The following is a 16,821-nucleotide window of genomic DNA, read 5'->3' on the forward strand; positions in this document are numbered from 1 at the left end:
GGAATGTCATTTCTTTTCTTGGAATGTCATATTTTATGTTCGAATGTCATGTCTTTTCTTGTAATGTCGTGTGGAATGTCATGTCTTTTCCTGGAATGTCATGATTTTTTTGGGGATGTCATCTCTTTTTTTGGAATGTCATGTCTTTTCCTGGAACGTCATCTCTTTTTTTGGAATGTCATGTCTTTTCTTGGAACGTCATCTCTTTTTTTGGAATGTCATGTCTTTTCTTGGAATGTCATGTCTTTTTTTGGAATGTCGTGTGGAATGTCGTGTCTTTTCTTGGAATGTCTTGTCTTTTCTTAGAATGTCATGTCTTTTTTGGAATGTCCTGTCTTTTCTTGGAATGTGTGGAATGTTGTGTCTTTTCTTGGAATGTCGTGAGGAATGTCATGTCTTTTCTTGGAATGTCATGTCTTTTCCTGGAATGTCATGACTTTTTTTGGAATGTCATGTCTTTTATTGGAATGTCATGTCTTTTCCTGGAATGTCATGTCTTTTTTCGGAATGATGTGTGGAATGTCGTGTGTTTTCTTTGAATGTCATGTCTTTTTCGGAATGTCATGTCTCTTCTTGGAATGTGATGTCTTTTCTTGGAATGTCATGTTTTGTGTTGGAATGTCATGTCTTTTCTTGGAATGTTGTGTGGAATGTCATGTCTTTTCCTGGAATGTGATGCCTTTCCTGCAATGTCATGTCTTATTTGGAATGTCATGTCTTTTCTTGAAATGTCATGTTTTGTGTTGGAATGTGATGTCTTTTCTTGGAATGTCATGTGGAATGTCATGTCTTTTCTTGGAATGTCATGACTTTTTTTGGAATGTCATGTCTTTTCTTGGAATGTGTGGAATGTTGTGTCTTTTCTTGGAATGTCGTGTGGAATGTCATGTCTTTTCTTGGAATGTCATGTCTTTTCCTGGAATGTCATGTCTTTTATTGGAATGTCATGTCTTTTATTGGAATGTCATGTCTTTTCTTGGAATGCCATGTATATTTTTGGAATGTCGTGTGGAATGTCGTGTCTTTTCTTGGAATGTCCTGTCTTTTCTTGGAATGTGTGGAATGTTGTGTCTTTTCTTGGAATGTCGTGAGGAATGTCATGTCTTTTCTTGGAATGTCATGTCTTTTCCTGGAATGTCATGTCTTTTTTCGGAATGATGTGTGGAATGTCGTGTGTTTTCTTTGAATGTCATGTCTTTTTCGGAATGTCATGTCTTTTATTGGAATGTGGTGTGGAATGTCGTGTCTTTTCTTAGAATGTCATGTCTCTTCTTGGAATGTCATGTCTTTTCTTGGAATGTCATGTTTTGTGTTGGAATGTCATGTCTTTTCTTGGAATGTTGTGTGGAATGTCATGTCTTTTCCTGGAATGTGATGCCTTTCCTGCAATGTCATGTCTTATTTGGAATGTCATGTCTTTTCTTGAAATGTCATGTTTTGTGTTGGAATGTGATGTCTTTTCTTGGAATGTCATGTGGAATGTCATGTCTTTTCTTGGAATGTCATGACTTTTTTTGGAATGTCATGTCTTTTCTTGGAATGTGTGGAATGTTGTGTCTTTTCTTGGAATGTCGTGTGGAATGTCATGTCTTTTCTTGGAATGTCATGTCTTTTCTTGGAATGTCATGTCTTTTCCTGGAATGTCATGTCTTTTCCTGGAATGTCATGTCTTTTATTGGAATGTCATGTCTTTTCTTGGAATGCCATGTATATTTTTGGAATGTCGTGTGGAATGTCGTGTCTTTTCTTGGAATGTGTGGAATGTCGTGTCTTTTCTTGGAATGTTGTGTGGAATGTCATGTCTCTTCTTGGAATGCCATGTATTTTTTTGGAATGTTGTGTCTTTTCTTGGAATGTGTGGAATGTCGTGTCTTTTCTTGGAATGTCGTGTGGAATGTCATTTCTTTTCCTGGAATGCCATGACTTTTTTGGAATGTCATGTCTTTTTTTGGTATGTCATGTCTTTTCTTGGAATGTCGTGTCTTTTCTTGGAATGTCATGTCTTTTATTGAAATGGCATGTCTTTTTTGCAATGTCATCACTGTTCTTGGAATGTGTGGAATGTCATGTCTTTTCTTTGTATGTCGTGTGGAATGTCATGTCTTTTCCTGGAATGTCATTACTTTTTTTGGAATGTCATGTCTTTTTTTGGAATGTTGTGTGGAATGTCGTGTCTTTTCTTGGAATGTCATCTCTTTTTTGGAATGTCATGTCTTTTCTTGGAATGTCGTGTGGAATGTGTCTTTTCTTGGAATGTCATGTCTTTCTTGGAATGTGATGTCTTTTTTTTGGAATGTCGTGTGTAATGTTGTGTCTTTTCTTGGAATGTCATGTCTTTTTTGGAATGTCATGTCTGTCCTCGGAATGTTTGGAATGTCGTGTCTTTTCTTGATATGTTGTGTCTTTTTTTGGAATGTTGTGTGGAATGTTGTGTCTCTTCTTGGAATGTCATGTCTTTTTTGGAATGTCATGTCTTTTCTTGGAATGTCGTGTGGAATGTCGTGTCTTTTCTTGGAATGTCATGTCTTGGAATGTCATTTCTTTTCTTAGAATGTCATGTTTTGTGTTTGAATGTCATGTTTTTTCTTGTAATGTTGTGTGGAATGTCATGTCTTTTCCTGGAATGTCATGATTTTTTTGGGAATGCCATCTCTTTTTTTGGAATGTCATGTCTTTTCCTGGAATGTCATGTCTGTTTTTGGAATGTCATGTCTTTTCTTGGAATGTCATGTCTTTTTTTGGAATGTCGTGTGGAATGTCGTGTCTTCTCTTGGAATGTCATGTCTTGGAATGTCATTTCATTTCTTGGAATGTCATGTTTTATGTTCCAATGTCATGTCTTTTCTTGTAATGTCGTGTGGAATGTCATGTCTTTTCCTGGAATGTCATGATTTTTTGGGGGATATCATCTCTTTTTTTGGAATGTCATGTCTTTTCCTGGAATGCCATCTCTTTTTTTGGAATGTCATGTCTTTTCTTGAAATGTCATGTCTTTTTTGGAATGGCCCGTCTTTTCTTGGAATGTGTGGAATTTCGTGTCTTTTCTTGGAATGTCGTGAGGAATGTCATGTCTTTTTTTGGAATGTCATGTCTTTTCCTGGAATGTCATGTCTTTTATTGGAATGTCATGTCTTTTCTTGGAATGTCGTGTGGAATGACGTGTCTTTTCTTGGAATGTTATGTCTCTTCTTGGACTGCCATGTCTTGGAATGTCATGTCTTTTCTTGGAATGTCATGTTTTGTGTTGGAATGTCGTGTCTTTTCTTGGAATGTGTGGAATGTCGTGTCTTTTCTTGGAATGTCATGTGGAACGTCATGTCTTTTCTTGGAATGTCATGTCTTTTCCTGGAATGTCATGACTTTTTTTGGAATGTCATGTCTTTTATTGGAATGTCATGTCTTTTCCTGGAATGTCAAGTCTTTTCTTGGGATGTCATGTCTTTTTTTGGAATGTCGTATGGAATGTTGTGTCTTTTCTTGGAATGTCATGTCTTTTCTTGGAATGTCATGTCTTTTTTTGGAATGTCGTGTGGAATGTCGTCTTTTCTTGGAATGTCATGTCTTCTCCTGGCATGTCATGTCTTTTTTTGGAATGCCATGTCTTTTCTTGGAATGTCGTGTGGAATGTCGTGTCTTTTCTCGGAATGTCATGTCTTTTTAGAAATGTCATGTCTTTTTTTGGGATGTTGTGTCTTTTCTTGGAATGTCACGTCTTTTCTTGGAATGTCATGTCTGTTTTTGGAATGTGTGGAATGTCGTGTCTTTTCTTGGTATGTCGTGTGGAATGTCATGTCTTTTCCTCGAATGTCATGACTTTTTTTGAAATGTCATGCCTTTTCTTGGAATGTCATGTCTTTTTTTGGAATGTTGTGTGGAATGTCGTGTCTTTTCTTGGAATGTCATGTCTTTTTTGGAATGTCATGTATTTTCTTGGAATGTCGTGTCTTTTCTTGGAAAGTCATGTCTTGGAATGTCATTTCTTTTCTTGGAATGTCATGTTTTGTGTTCGAATGTCATGTCTTTTCTTGTAATGTCGTGTGGAATGTCATGTCTTTTCCTGGAATGTCATGATTTTTTTGGGAATGTCATCTCTTTTTTTTGGAATGTCATGTCTTTTCCTGGAATGTCATGTCTTTTTTTGGAATGTCATGTCTTTTCTTGAAATGTCATGTCTTTTTTTGGAATGTCGTGTGGAATGTTGTGTCTTTTCTTGGAAAGTCATGTCTTGGTATGTCATTTCTTTTCTTGGAATGTCATGTTTTATGTTCGAATGTCATGTCTTTTCTTGTAATGTCGTGTGGAATGTCATGTCTTTTCCTGGAATATCATGATTTTTTGGGGGATGTCATCTCTTTTTTTGGAATGTCATGTCTTTTCTTGGAACGTCATCTCTTCTTTTGGAATGTCATGTCTTTTCTTGGAATGTCATGACTTTTTTTGGAATGTCGTGTGGAACGTCGTGTCTTTTCTTGGAATGTCATGTCTTTTCTTGGAATGTCATGTCTTTTCTTGGAATGTTCTGTCTTTTCTTGGAATGTCCTGTCTTTTCCTGGAATGTCATGACTTTTTTTGGAATGTCATGTCTTTTCCTGGAATGTCATGTCTTTTTTTGGAATGCCATGTCTTTTCTTAGAATGTCATGTCTTTTCCTGGAATGTCATGTGGAATGTCATGTCTTTTCCTGGAATGTCATAACTTTTTTTGGAATGTCATGTTTTTTCTTGGAATGTCATGTCTTTTCCTGGAATGTATTGACTTTTTTTTGGAGTTTCCCTGGAATGTCGGGTCTTTCCCTGGAATGTCGGGTCTTTTCTTGGAATGTGTGGAATGTCGTGTCTTTTTTGGGAATGTGTGGAATGTCGTGTCTTTTTTGGGAATGTGTGGAATGTCATGTCTTTTCTTGGAATGTGTGGAATGTCATGTTTTTTTTGGAATGTGTGGAATGTGTGGAATGTCATGTCTTTTTTGGGAATGTGTGGAATGTCATGTCTTTTTTTGGAATGTCGTGTCTTTTTTTGGAATGTGTGGTATGTCATGTCTTTTTTTGGAATGTGTGGAATGTCGTGTCTTTTTTTGGAATGTGTGGAATGTCATGTCTTTTTTTGGAATGTGTGGAATGTCATGTTTTTTTTTGGGAATGTGTGGAATGTCGGGTCTTTCCCTGGAATGTCATGTCTTTTTTTGGAATGTGTGGAATGTAATGTCTTTTTTTGGAATGTGTGGAATGTCATGTCTTTTTTTTGGAATGTGTGGAATGTCATGTTTTTTTTTGGGAATGTGTGGAATGTCATGTCTTTTTTTAAAATGTGTGGAATGTCGTGTCTTTTTTGGGAATGTGTGGAATGTCGTGTCTTTTTTTTGGAATGTGTGGAATGTCATGTCTTTTTTGGGAATGTGTGGAATGTCATGTCTTTTCTTGGAATGTGTGGAATGTCATGTCTTTTCTTGGAATGTGTGGAATGTCATGTCTTTTCTTGGAATGTGTGGAATGTCATGTCTTTTTTTTGGAATGTGTGGAATGTCATGTCTTTTTTTGGGAATGTGTGGAATGTCATGTCTTTTCTTGGAATGTGTGGAATGTCGTGTCTTTTTTGGGAATGTGTGGAATGTCGTGTCTTTTTTGGGAATGTGTGGAATGTCATGTCTTTTCTTGGAATGTGTGGAATGTCATGTTTTTTTTGGAATGTGTGGAATGTCATGTCTTTTTTGGGAATGTGTGGAATGTCATGTCTTTTTTTGGAATGTCGTGTCTTTTTTTGGAATGTGTGGTATGTCGTGTCTTTTTTTGGAATGTGTGGAATGTCGTGTCTTTTTTTGGAATGTGTGGAATGTCATGTCTTTTTTTTGGGAATGTGTGGAATGTCGGGTCTTTCCCTGGAATGTCATGTCTTTTTTTGGAATGTGTGGAATGTAATGTCTTTTTTTGGAATGTGTGGAATGTCATGTCTTTTTTTTGGAATGTGTGGAATGTCGTCTTTTTTTTGGAATGTGTGGAATGTCATGTCTTTTTTGGGAATGTGTGGAATGTCGTGTCTTTTTTGGGAATGTGTGGAATGTCGTGTCTTTTTTTGGAATGTGTGGAATGTCATGTCTTTTTTGGGAATGTGTGGAATGTCATGTCTTTTCTTGGAATGTGTGGAATGTCATGTCTTTTCTTGGAATGTGTGGAATGTCATGTCTTTTTTTGGAATGTGTGGAATGTCGTGTCTTTTTTGGGAATGTGTGGAATGTCATGTCTTTTCTTGGAATGTGTGGAATGTCATGTCTTTTTTTGGAATGTGTGGAATGTCATGTCTTTTTTTTGGAATGTGTGGAATGTTGTGCCTTTTTTGGGAATGTGTGGAATGTCATGTCTTTTCTTGGAATGTGTGGAATGTCATGTCTTTTCTTGGAATGTGTGGAATGTCATGTTTTTTTTGGAATGTGTGGAATGTCATGTCTTTTTTTGGAATGTGTGGAATGTCATGTCTTTTTTTTGGAATGTGTGGAATGTCGCGTCTTTTTTGGGAATGTGTGGAATGTCGTGTCTTTTATTTGGAATGTGTGGAATGTCATGTCTTTTTTTTTGGGAATGTGTGGAATGTCGGGTCTTTCCCTGGAATGTCATGTCTTTTTTTGGAATGTGTGGAATGTAATGTCTTTTTTTGGAATGTGTGGAATGTCATGTCTTTTTTTTGGAATGTGTGGAATGTCATGTCTTTTTTTGGAATGTGTGGAATGTCGTGTCTTTTTGGGGAATGTGTGGAATGTCATGTCTTTTCTTGGAATGTGTGGAATGTCATGTCTTTTCTTGGAATGTGTGGAATGTCATGTTTTTTTTTGGAATGTGTGGAATGTCATGTCTTTTCTTGGAATGTGTGGAATGTCATGTCTTTTTTTGGAATGTGTGGAATGTCATGTCTTTTTTTGGGAATGTGTGGAATGTCATGTCTTTTCTTGGAATGTGTGGAATGTCGTGTCTTTTTTGGGAATGTGTGGAATGTCATGTCTTTTCTTGGAATGTGTGGAATGTCATGTTTTTTTTGGAATGTGTGGAATGTCATGTCTTTTTTGGGAATGTGTGGAATGTCGGGTCTTTTTTTTGGGAATGTGTGGAATGTCGGGTCTTTCCCTGGAATGTCATGTCTTTTTTTGGAATGTCGTGTCTTTTTTTAGAATGTGTGGTATGTCGTGTCTTTTTTTGCAATGTGTGGAATGTCGTGTCTTTTTTTGGAATGTGTGGAATGTCATGTCTTTTTTTTGGGAATGTGTGGAATGTCGGGTCTTTCCCTGGAATGTCATGTCTTTTTTTGGAATGTGTGGAATGTAATGTCTTTTTTTGGAATGTGTGGAATGTCATGTCTTTTTTTTGGAATGTGTGGAATGTCGTCTTTTTTTTGGAATGTGTGGAATGTCATGTCTTTTTTTGGAATGTGTGGAATGTCGTGTCTTTTTTTGGGAATGTGTGGAATGTCGTGTCTTTTTTTGGAATGTGTGGAATGTCATGTCTTTTTTGGGAATGTGTGGAATGTCATGTCTTTTCTTGGAATGTGTGGAATGTCATGTCTTTTCTTGGAATGTGTGGAATGTCATGTCTTTTTTTGGAATGTGTGGAATGTCGTGTCTTTTTTGGGAATGTGTGGAATGTCGTGTCTTTTCTTGGAATGTGTGGAATGTCATGTCTTTTTTTGGAATGTGTGGAATGTCATGTCTTTTTTTTGGAATGTGTGGAATGTCGTGTCTTTTTTGGGAATGTGTGGAATGTCATGTCTTTTCTTGGAATGTGTGGAATGTCATGTTTTTTTTGGAATGTGTGGAATGTCATGTCTTTTTTTGGGAATGTGTGGAATGTCATGTCTTTTTTGGGAATGTGTGTAATGTCGTGTCTTTTTTGGGAATGTGTGGAATGTCGTGTCTTTTTTTGGAATGTGTGGAATGTCATGTCTTTTCTTGGAATGTGTGGAATGTCATGTTTTTTTTTGGAATGTGTGGAATGTCATGTCTTTTCTTGGAATGTGTGGAATGTCATGTCTTTTTTTGGAATGTGTGGAATGTCATGTCTTTTTTTTGGAATGTGTGGAATGTCGTGTCTTTTTTGGGAATGTGTGGAATGTCGTGTCTTTTATTTGGAATGTGTGGAATGTCATGTCTTTTTTTTTGGGAATGTGTGGAATGTCGTGTCTTTTTGGGGAATGTGTGGAATGTCATGTCTTTTTTGGGAATGTGTGGAATGTCATGTCTTTTCTTGGAATGTGTGGAATGTCATGTCTTTTTTTGGAATGTGTGGAATGTCGTGTCTTTTTTGGGAATGTGTGGAATGTCATGTCTATTCTTGGAATGTGTGGAATGTCATGTTTTTTTTGGAATGTGTGGAATGTCATGTCTTTTTTTGGAATGTGTGGAATGTCATGTCTTTTTTGGGAATGTGTGGAATGTCATGTCTTTTCTTGGAATGTGTGGAATGACATGTCTTTTTTTGGAATGTGTGGAATGTCGTGTCTTTTTTGGGAATGTGTGGAATGTCATGTCTTTTTTTTGGAATGTGTGGAATGTCATGTCTATTCTTGGAATGTGTGGAATGTCATGTTTTTTTTGGAATGTGTGGAATGTCATGTCTTTTTTTGGGAATGTGTGGAATGTCATGTCTTTTTTTGGAATGTGTGGAATGTCGTGTCTTTTTTGGGAATGTGTGGAATGTCATGTCTTTTCTTGGAATGTGTGGAATGTCATGTTTTTTTTGGAATGTGTGGAATGTCATGTCTTTTTTTTGGAATGTGTGGAATGTCATGTCTTTTTTTGGAATGTGTGGAATGTCATGTCTTTTCTTGGAATGTGTGGAATGTCATGTTTTTTTTGGAATGTGTGGAATGTGTGGAACGTCATGTCTTTTTTTGGAATGTGTGGAATGTCATGTCTTTTTTTTGGAATGTGTGGAATGTCATGTCTTTTTTTGGAATGTGTGGAATGTCATGTCTTTTTTTGGAATGTGTGGAATGTCGTGTCTTTTTTGGGAAGGTGTGGAATGTCGTGTCTTTTTTTTTTAATGTGTGGAATGTCGTGTCTTTTTTTTGGAATGTGTGGAATGTCGTGTCTTTTTTTTGGAATGTGTGGAATGTCGTGTCTTTTTTTGGAATGTGTGGAATGTCGTGTCTTTTTTGGGAATGTGTGGAATGTCATGTCTTTTTTTTGGAATGTGTGGAATGTCGTGTCTTTTTTGGGAATGTGTGGAATGTCGTGTCTTTTTTGGGAATGTGTGGAATGTCATGTCTTTTCTTGGAATGTGTGGAATGTCATGTTTTTTTTGGAATGTGTGGAATGTCATGTCTTTTTTTGGAATGTCGTGTCTTTTTTTGGAATGTGTGGTATGTCATGTCTTTTTTTGGAATGTGTGGAATGTCGTGTCTTTTTTTGGAATGTGTGGAATGTCATGTCTTTTTTGGGAAGGTGTGGAATGTCATGTCTTTTTTGGGAAGGTGTGGAATGTCGTGTCTTTTTTGGGAAGGTGTGGAATGTCGTGTCTTTTTTTTTTAATGTGTGGAATGTCGTGTCTTTTTTTTTGGAATGTGTGGAATGTCGTGTCTTTTTTTGGAATGTGTGGAATGTCGTGTCTTTTTTTTGGAATGTGTGGAATGTCATGTCTTTTTTTTGGAATGTGTGGAATGTCATGTCTTTTTTTTGGAATGTGTGGAATGTCGTGTCTTTTTTGGGAATGTGTGGAATGTCGTGTCTTTTTTGGGAATGTGTGGAATGTCATGTCTTTTCTTGGAATGTGTGGAATGTCATGTTTTTTTTTGGAATGTGTGGAATGTGTGGAATGTCATGTCTTTTTTGGGAATGTGTGGAATGTCATGTCTTTTTTTGGAATGTCGTGTCTTTTTTTGGAATGTGTGGTATGTCATGTCTTTTTTTGGAATGTGTGGAATGCGTGTCTTTTTTTGGAATGTGTGGAATGTCATGTCTTTTTTTGGAATGTGTGGAATGTCATGTTTTTTTTGGGGAATGTGTGGAATGTCGGGTCTTTCCCTGGAATGTCATGTCTTTTTTTGGAATGTGTGGAATGTAATGTCTTTTTTTGGAATGTGTGGAATGTCATGTCTTTTTTTTGGAATGTGTGGAATGTCATGTTTTTTTTTGGGAATGTGTGGAATGTCATGTCTTTTTTTTGGAATGTGTGGAATGTCGTGTCTTTTTTGGGAATGTGTGGAATGTCGTGTCTTTTTTTTTTAATGTGTGGAATGTCGTGTCTTTTTTTTTGGAATGTGTGGAATGTCGTGTCTTTTTTTGGAATGTGTGGAATGTCATGTCTTTTTTTGGAATGTGTGGAATGTCATGTCTTTTTTTTGGAATCTGTGGAATGTCGTGTCTTTTTTGGGAATGTGTGGAATGTCGTGTCTTTTTTGGGAATGTGTGGAATGTCGTGTCTTTTTTTTGGGAATGTGTGGAATGTCGGGTCTTTCCCTGGAATGTCATGTCTTTTTTGGGAATGTGTGGAATGTCATGTCTTTTCTTGGAATGTGTGGAATTTCATGTCTTTTCTTGGAATGTGTGGAATGTCATGTTTTTTTTGGAATGTGTGGAATGTCGTGTCTTTTTGGAATGTGTGGTATGTCATGTCTTTTTTGGGAATGTGTGGAATGTCATGTCTTTTCTTGGAATGTGTGGAATGTCGTGTCTTTCCCTGGAATGTCGGGTCTTTCCCTGGAATATCGGGTCTTTTCTTGGAATGTGTGGAATGTCATGTCTTTTCTTGGAATGTGTGGAATGTCGTGTCTTTTTTTTTTTTTAATGTGTGGAATGTCGTGTCATTTTTTTTTTGGGAATGTGTGGAATGTCATGTCTTTATATTGGAATGTGTGAAATGTCATTGTCTTTTCTTGGAATGTGTGGAATGTCGTGTCTTTTTTTTTTTTAATGTGTGGAATGTCGTGTCATTTTTTTTTAATGTGTCGAATGTCATGTCTTTTTTTTTTTGGAATGTGTGGAATGTCGTGTTTTTTTTTTAATGTGTGGAATGTCATGTCTTTTTTTTGGGAATGTGTGGAATGTCGGGTCTTTCCCTGGAATGTCATGTCTTTTTTTGGAATGTGTGGAATGTCATGTCTTTTTTTTTTAATGTGTGGAATGTCATGTCTTTTTTTTGGGAATGTGTGGAATGTCGGGTCTTTCCCTGGAATGTCATGTCTTTTTTTGGAATGTGTGGAATGTCATGTCTTTTTTTGGGAATGTGTGGAATGTCATGTCTTTTTTTGGAATGTGTGGAATGTCGTGTCTTTTTTGGGAATGTGTGGAATGTCGTGTCTTTTTTGGGAATGTGTGGAATGTCATGTCTTTTCTTGGAATGTGTGGAATGTCATGTTTTTTTTGGAATGTGTGGAATGTCATGTCTTTTTTTGGAATGTGTGGAATGTCGTGTCTTTTTTTGGAATGTGTTGTATGTCATGTCTTTTTTGGGAATGTGTGGAATGTCATGTCTTTTCTTGGAATGTGTGGAATGTCATGTCTTTTCTTGGAATGTGTGGAATGTCATGTTTTTTTGGAATGTGTGGAATGTCATGTCTTTTTTTGGAATGTGTGGAATGTCATGTCTTTTTTTGGAATGTGTGGAATGTCATGTCTTTTTTTGGAATGTCGTGTCTTTTTTTGGAATGTGTGGAATGTCATGTCTTTTTTTTGGGAATGTGTGGAATGTCGGGTCTTTCCCTGGAATGTCATGTCTTTTTTTGGAATGTGTGGAATGTCATGTCTTTTTTTGGAATGTGTGGAATGTCGTGTCTTTTTTTGGAATGTGTTGTATGTCATGTCTTTTCTGGGAATGTGTGGAATGTCATGTCTTTTCTTGGAATGTGTGGAATGTCATGTCTTTTCTTGGAATGTGTGGAATGTCATGTTTTTTTGGAATGTGTGGAATGTCATGTCTTTTTTTTGAATGTGTGGAATGTCATGTCTTTTTTTGGAATGTGTGGAATGTCATGTCTTTTTTTGGAATGTCGTGTCTTTTTTTGGAATGTGTGGAATGTCATGTCTTTTTTTTGGGAATGTGTGGAATGTCGGGTCTTTCCCTGGAATGTCATGTCTTTTTTTGGAATGTGTGGAATGTCATGTCTTTTTTTTGGAATGTGTGGAATGTCATGTCTTTTTTTGGAATGTGTGGAATGTCGTGTCTTTTTTGGGAATGTGTGGAATGTCATTTCTTTTCTTGGAATGTGTGGAATGTCATGTCTTTTCTTGGAATGTGTGGAATGTCATGTTTTTTTTGGAATGTGTGGAATGTCGTGTCTTTTTTTGGAATGTGTGGTATGTCATGTCTTTTTTGGGAATGTGTGGAATGTCATGTCTTTTTTTGGAATGTGTGGAATGTCATGTCTTTTTTTTGGAATGTGTGCAATGTCATGTCTTTTTTTGGAATGTGTGGAATGTCGTGTCTTTTTTGTTGGAATGTGTGGAATGTCGTGTCTTTCACTGGAATGTGTGGAATGTCATGTCTTTTTTTGGAATGTGTGGAATGTCGTGTCTTTTTTTGGAATGTGTGGAATGTCATGTTTTTTTTGTTGGAACGTACGGAATGTCGTGTCTTTCACTGGAATGTGTGGAATGTCGTGTCTTTTTTTGGAATGTGTGGAATGTCGTGTCTTTTTTTGGAATGTGTGGAATGTCATGTCTTTTTTTTGGAATGTGTGCAATGTCATGTCTTTTTTTGGAATGTGTGGAATGTCGTGTCTTTTTTGTTGGAATGTGTGGAATGTCGTGTCTTTCACTGGAATGTGTGGAATGTCATGTCTTTTTTTGGAATGTGTGGAATGTCGTGTCTTTTTTTGGAATGTGTGATATGTCGTGTCTTTTTTGGGAATGTGTGGAATGTCATGTCTTTTCTTGGAATGTGTCAAATGTAATGTCTTTTTTTGGAATGTGTGGAATGTCATGTCTTTTTTGTTGGAATGTGTGGAATGTCATGTCTTTCCCTGGAATGTCATGTCTTTATCTGGAATGTCGTGTCTTTCCCTGGAATGTGTGGAATGTCATGTCTTTTTTGGGAATGTGTGGAATATCATGTCTTTTTTTTGGAATGTGTGGTATGTCGTGTCTTTTATTTGGAATGTGTGGAATGTCGTGTCCTTTATTTGGAATGTGTGGAATGTCGTGTCTTTCCCTGCAATGTCATGTCTTTTCTTGGTTCGGTGGAGAAGGTAGGTTGGTTGTCGCTGAGAGTGGAGAGAAGCTGTTCCGTGGGGATTTTGTTCCAATGTCTGCGTGGGATGGGTTGTGTGCGGAGGTGGAGAGTCGTTCATCTGAAGGTGAAGTGGACACATCTGTGGTCGGTCCAGTGTATTACGGAGGAGTGGCTGAAGGATACGTGGTTGCTGGCGGAGAAGATGGGGTCGAGCGTGTGCCCGGCGATGTGGGTGGGGGTGTTCACCAGTTGCTTGAGACAGAGGTTGGCGAGGTTGTCGAGCAGGGTGGTGGTGTTGGGGTCATTGTTCTGCTCCAGGTGGAAGTTGAGGTCTCCAAGGAGGATATAGTCTGGCGAGGCTAGGGCATGCGGGGAGATGAAGTCAGCGATAGACTCGCTGAAGAGGGCGCGTGGTCCAGGGCATCTGTAGATGAGAGTTCCTCTGAGGGTGGTCCTGGGGTCGGTGTGGATCTGGAAGTGCATGTGTTTGGAGGCGAGGGGGGTGTCTTCGGTGGAGGTGGTGACGTTGGAGTCCTTGAAAACGATGGCGATTCTTCCACCGACTTGGTTGGTGCGGTCTCTCCTGGTGATCTTTTAGCCGTCGGGGATGGCTATGGTGATGTCGGGGGCCGAGGAGGCGTTCATCCAGGTCTCAGTGATGAAGGCGATGTCCGGTGGAGTTCAGGAGGTCCCATAGTTCAATGGCGTGTTTGTGGAGGGAGCGTGCATTGATGAGGATACATTTGAGATGATTATTGGCGCGTGGGCTGGCGGGCGGGGTGCAGTCGCGGTGGAGGTATGCTTGCAGGTCAGGCATGCGAAAGGTCCATGAGTGCGTTTTGGGTTGGCTTGGAAGCAGGTTCTAGAGCGTCCCGGGTTGAGAGTGTGGAGGGAGGTGGGGTCGTAGCGGCGATGCGGGGTTTGGGAGTGCTGGGGGCCAGGGGTTGTGGCGCTGGGCGTGGTCCAGGCACGGACGGGCTTGCCTTTGGCGTGCCAGCGGCTCGGCTGCCATAAGGGGGGGGGCAGGCCGAGCAGGAAAGCAGAGGGCGGGGGGTCAGGCAGAGGGGAAGGGAAAGAAGATAGGGAAGGGGGGATTACAGAGGAGGAGAAGAGCACAGAAGAACACAGATAAAGAAAAGAAGAAAAGAACGCGCAAGGACGGGGTGCAGAGGAGGAGAAGAGCACAGAAGAACACAGATGAAGAAAAGAACACGCGGGATGGGGTGCAGAAGAAGAGAAGAACACAGATGAAGAAGCGAACACGCAGGATGGGGTGCAGAAGAAGAGAAGAACACAGATGAAGAAAAGAACACGCAGGATGGGGTGCAGAGGAAGAGAAGAACACAGAAGAGGAGCAGAGCACGAGGAAAATCACGGTGAGGAAGAAGAGAAAGAAGAGAAGAACACAGAGGAAGAGCAGAGCAGGAAGAAAACGCGATGAGGAGGGAGAGATAGAAGAGAAGAACACAGAGGAAGAGCGGAGCAGGAAGAAAATGGGGTAAAGAAGAGGAGCGGGACACAGAGGAAGAGCAGAACACGAGGAAAGTGGGGTGAGGAGGAAGAGAGGGACACAGGAGAAGAGCAGAGCCGGAGGAAGATGGCTACCAGAGGGAAAAGCGAAGGGAGATGGACAGAGAGAGGACAGCGGAGGTACGAAGAAAAAGATGGAGGACAGAGCAGAAGACAGAAGTTCAGAAAAACAGAGGTGAGTAACGAGGGGCTGGGTGGGTGGAGTACTTACGGTTTAGCTGGTCTTGCTGGGAGGTGGCAGGAGCCTGGGCAGGTGGAGCTGCAGTGGCGGGGGAAGCGACCTACCCTAGGGTCAAGGGTCGCTAACTCTGCCGCGCAGCTTTACACGTCCTGCACCATCCTTAGGTTCCATATTAGTATAGAGTACATTTGCCCTTATCACCCCAACCTGTCCCACCCTACCTGTTTCGTTTCATCCTCCCTCAGTGCTCAACTCACTCTCTACTGTCCTCCACCTCTCTTTCCTCTTCTCCTGGCATTTCTCTCACTCCAGTCCTCTGATATCTCCTCTCTGTTCAGCATTCAGCTCTTTTCGTTCCACCCAACTCCCACTACTCATAGTCTACCACTGTTTGTTTTGCCAATGCCCACATTTTTTAAATGCACCAGCATTTGGAAAGCCAATTGTGGCGACTGACCATCTTGAAAGTGTATCTTTTCTAATGTTAAGTTAGCTGCCACACTGTGTGACATAACGTGGGTTAACACAAAATGGTGCTCGCCCTGAAAGTGTGAAAATAATGTTCTGTGCTATCAAAGTGGTTGCCACATTGCATGACACAACATGACAGCAACTTCAAAAGTATGAAAACAATATGTCCCCTACTTTCAAGATGGCTGCCAGGTTACATCATGCCATGTTGCGTCACACATGGCAGACACATTGAAAGTATAAAGACTACACTTTCAAGATGGCCAGTCTCTGCTACTAGATTTACCAATGCCAGCACATTTTACGACTCACTGGCAAAGTCAAGAGATATGGCCAAAAAGCATCGGCAAGAAACACACAGTGGCTTTGCAAATGCTTGCTAACCTTCTCTTTAATCACAATTGCATAGATTATTGATTTAATAATCCATCCTTGATGGTCTCTATGTATATTCAGAAAATGAGGCAGGACATCTTTGGCAAAGATGCTTCCCTTGACTGAGATTCTTTATAGGCTTGTGGGTTTGTCACACCGAACTCCATCATAAAATTGCAGTCCAAATCAACTGCAATATCAAGTGACAGAATGAGGGCAAGAAACACCTTTTATTTTTTAATCCTTCTCCTTTAAGAGCCCATTTATCTCATTTATAGAGCCCAATGAAATGTAAAAAAAATATCACTCACATGTTTAGTCTCCACGAGGCCCTTATCTGACAAAAATCAATATATTTACCATTAGCTTCTACATCTAGACACCAATGCACAACTTTTTATATATTGACTCCCTTACAGTATTAAAAACTGTGAGCAAAAAGCTGCATGATTTTAACATATATGAAGCCCAGCACACACAATTCAGTACAAACCATGCCTAACTCTTTGTGTACCAGACATATCAACATAACCTTGCCACAGGAACCACAATCGTCACGTGGTGCTTCTCCAGTATCTGGGCTGCGTATTCTATTATAACCTTCTTCCCCTGTATGCCAGATATAACCATAACCTCTCCATACAACAGACACGAAGAAGCCTCATCTAGTCATTTGTAAGGTGTCAATCCCATAATAAGGAAAACCTCTGACAGTACTGTGGTAAAACATGCTAGTGTTTGTCCATCTAAGGTTTCCCACATATGGGAAAGGCAATCCCTATTCCATGTTAGCACACGCTGAAGAGGGGAAAGACATGTCAAGTTGTGTTACAAATATCATATTTTTACTAAAATGACCTTTCTGTGTTCTAGGCACATAATTAATTTAACCTAGAGCACATAAGGAAAAATATGATCTCCAAAGATCTGTCATATTTAAATTATCACTTAGATCAGTGAATGCTGCTATCGGAGATTTAGCTCATTGCCTATCCAGTTCCTCCACATGAAGTATATTAAAATCCAAAACACAGACTGTAGACATTCTGTGGTCAAGGAGCTTTATCCCCAAAACTCTTTTTTACATATCAAGGTGAATTCAGAAATCTTTTTCCCC

This window comes from Pleurodeles waltl, chromosome 2_1 (assembly GCF_031143425.1).
Source record: "Pleurodeles waltl isolate 20211129_DDA chromosome 2_1, aPleWal1.hap1.20221129, whole genome shotgun sequence".
NCBI classification, from domain to species: Eukaryota; Metazoa; Chordata; class Amphibia; order Caudata; family Salamandridae; genus Pleurodeles; species Pleurodeles waltl.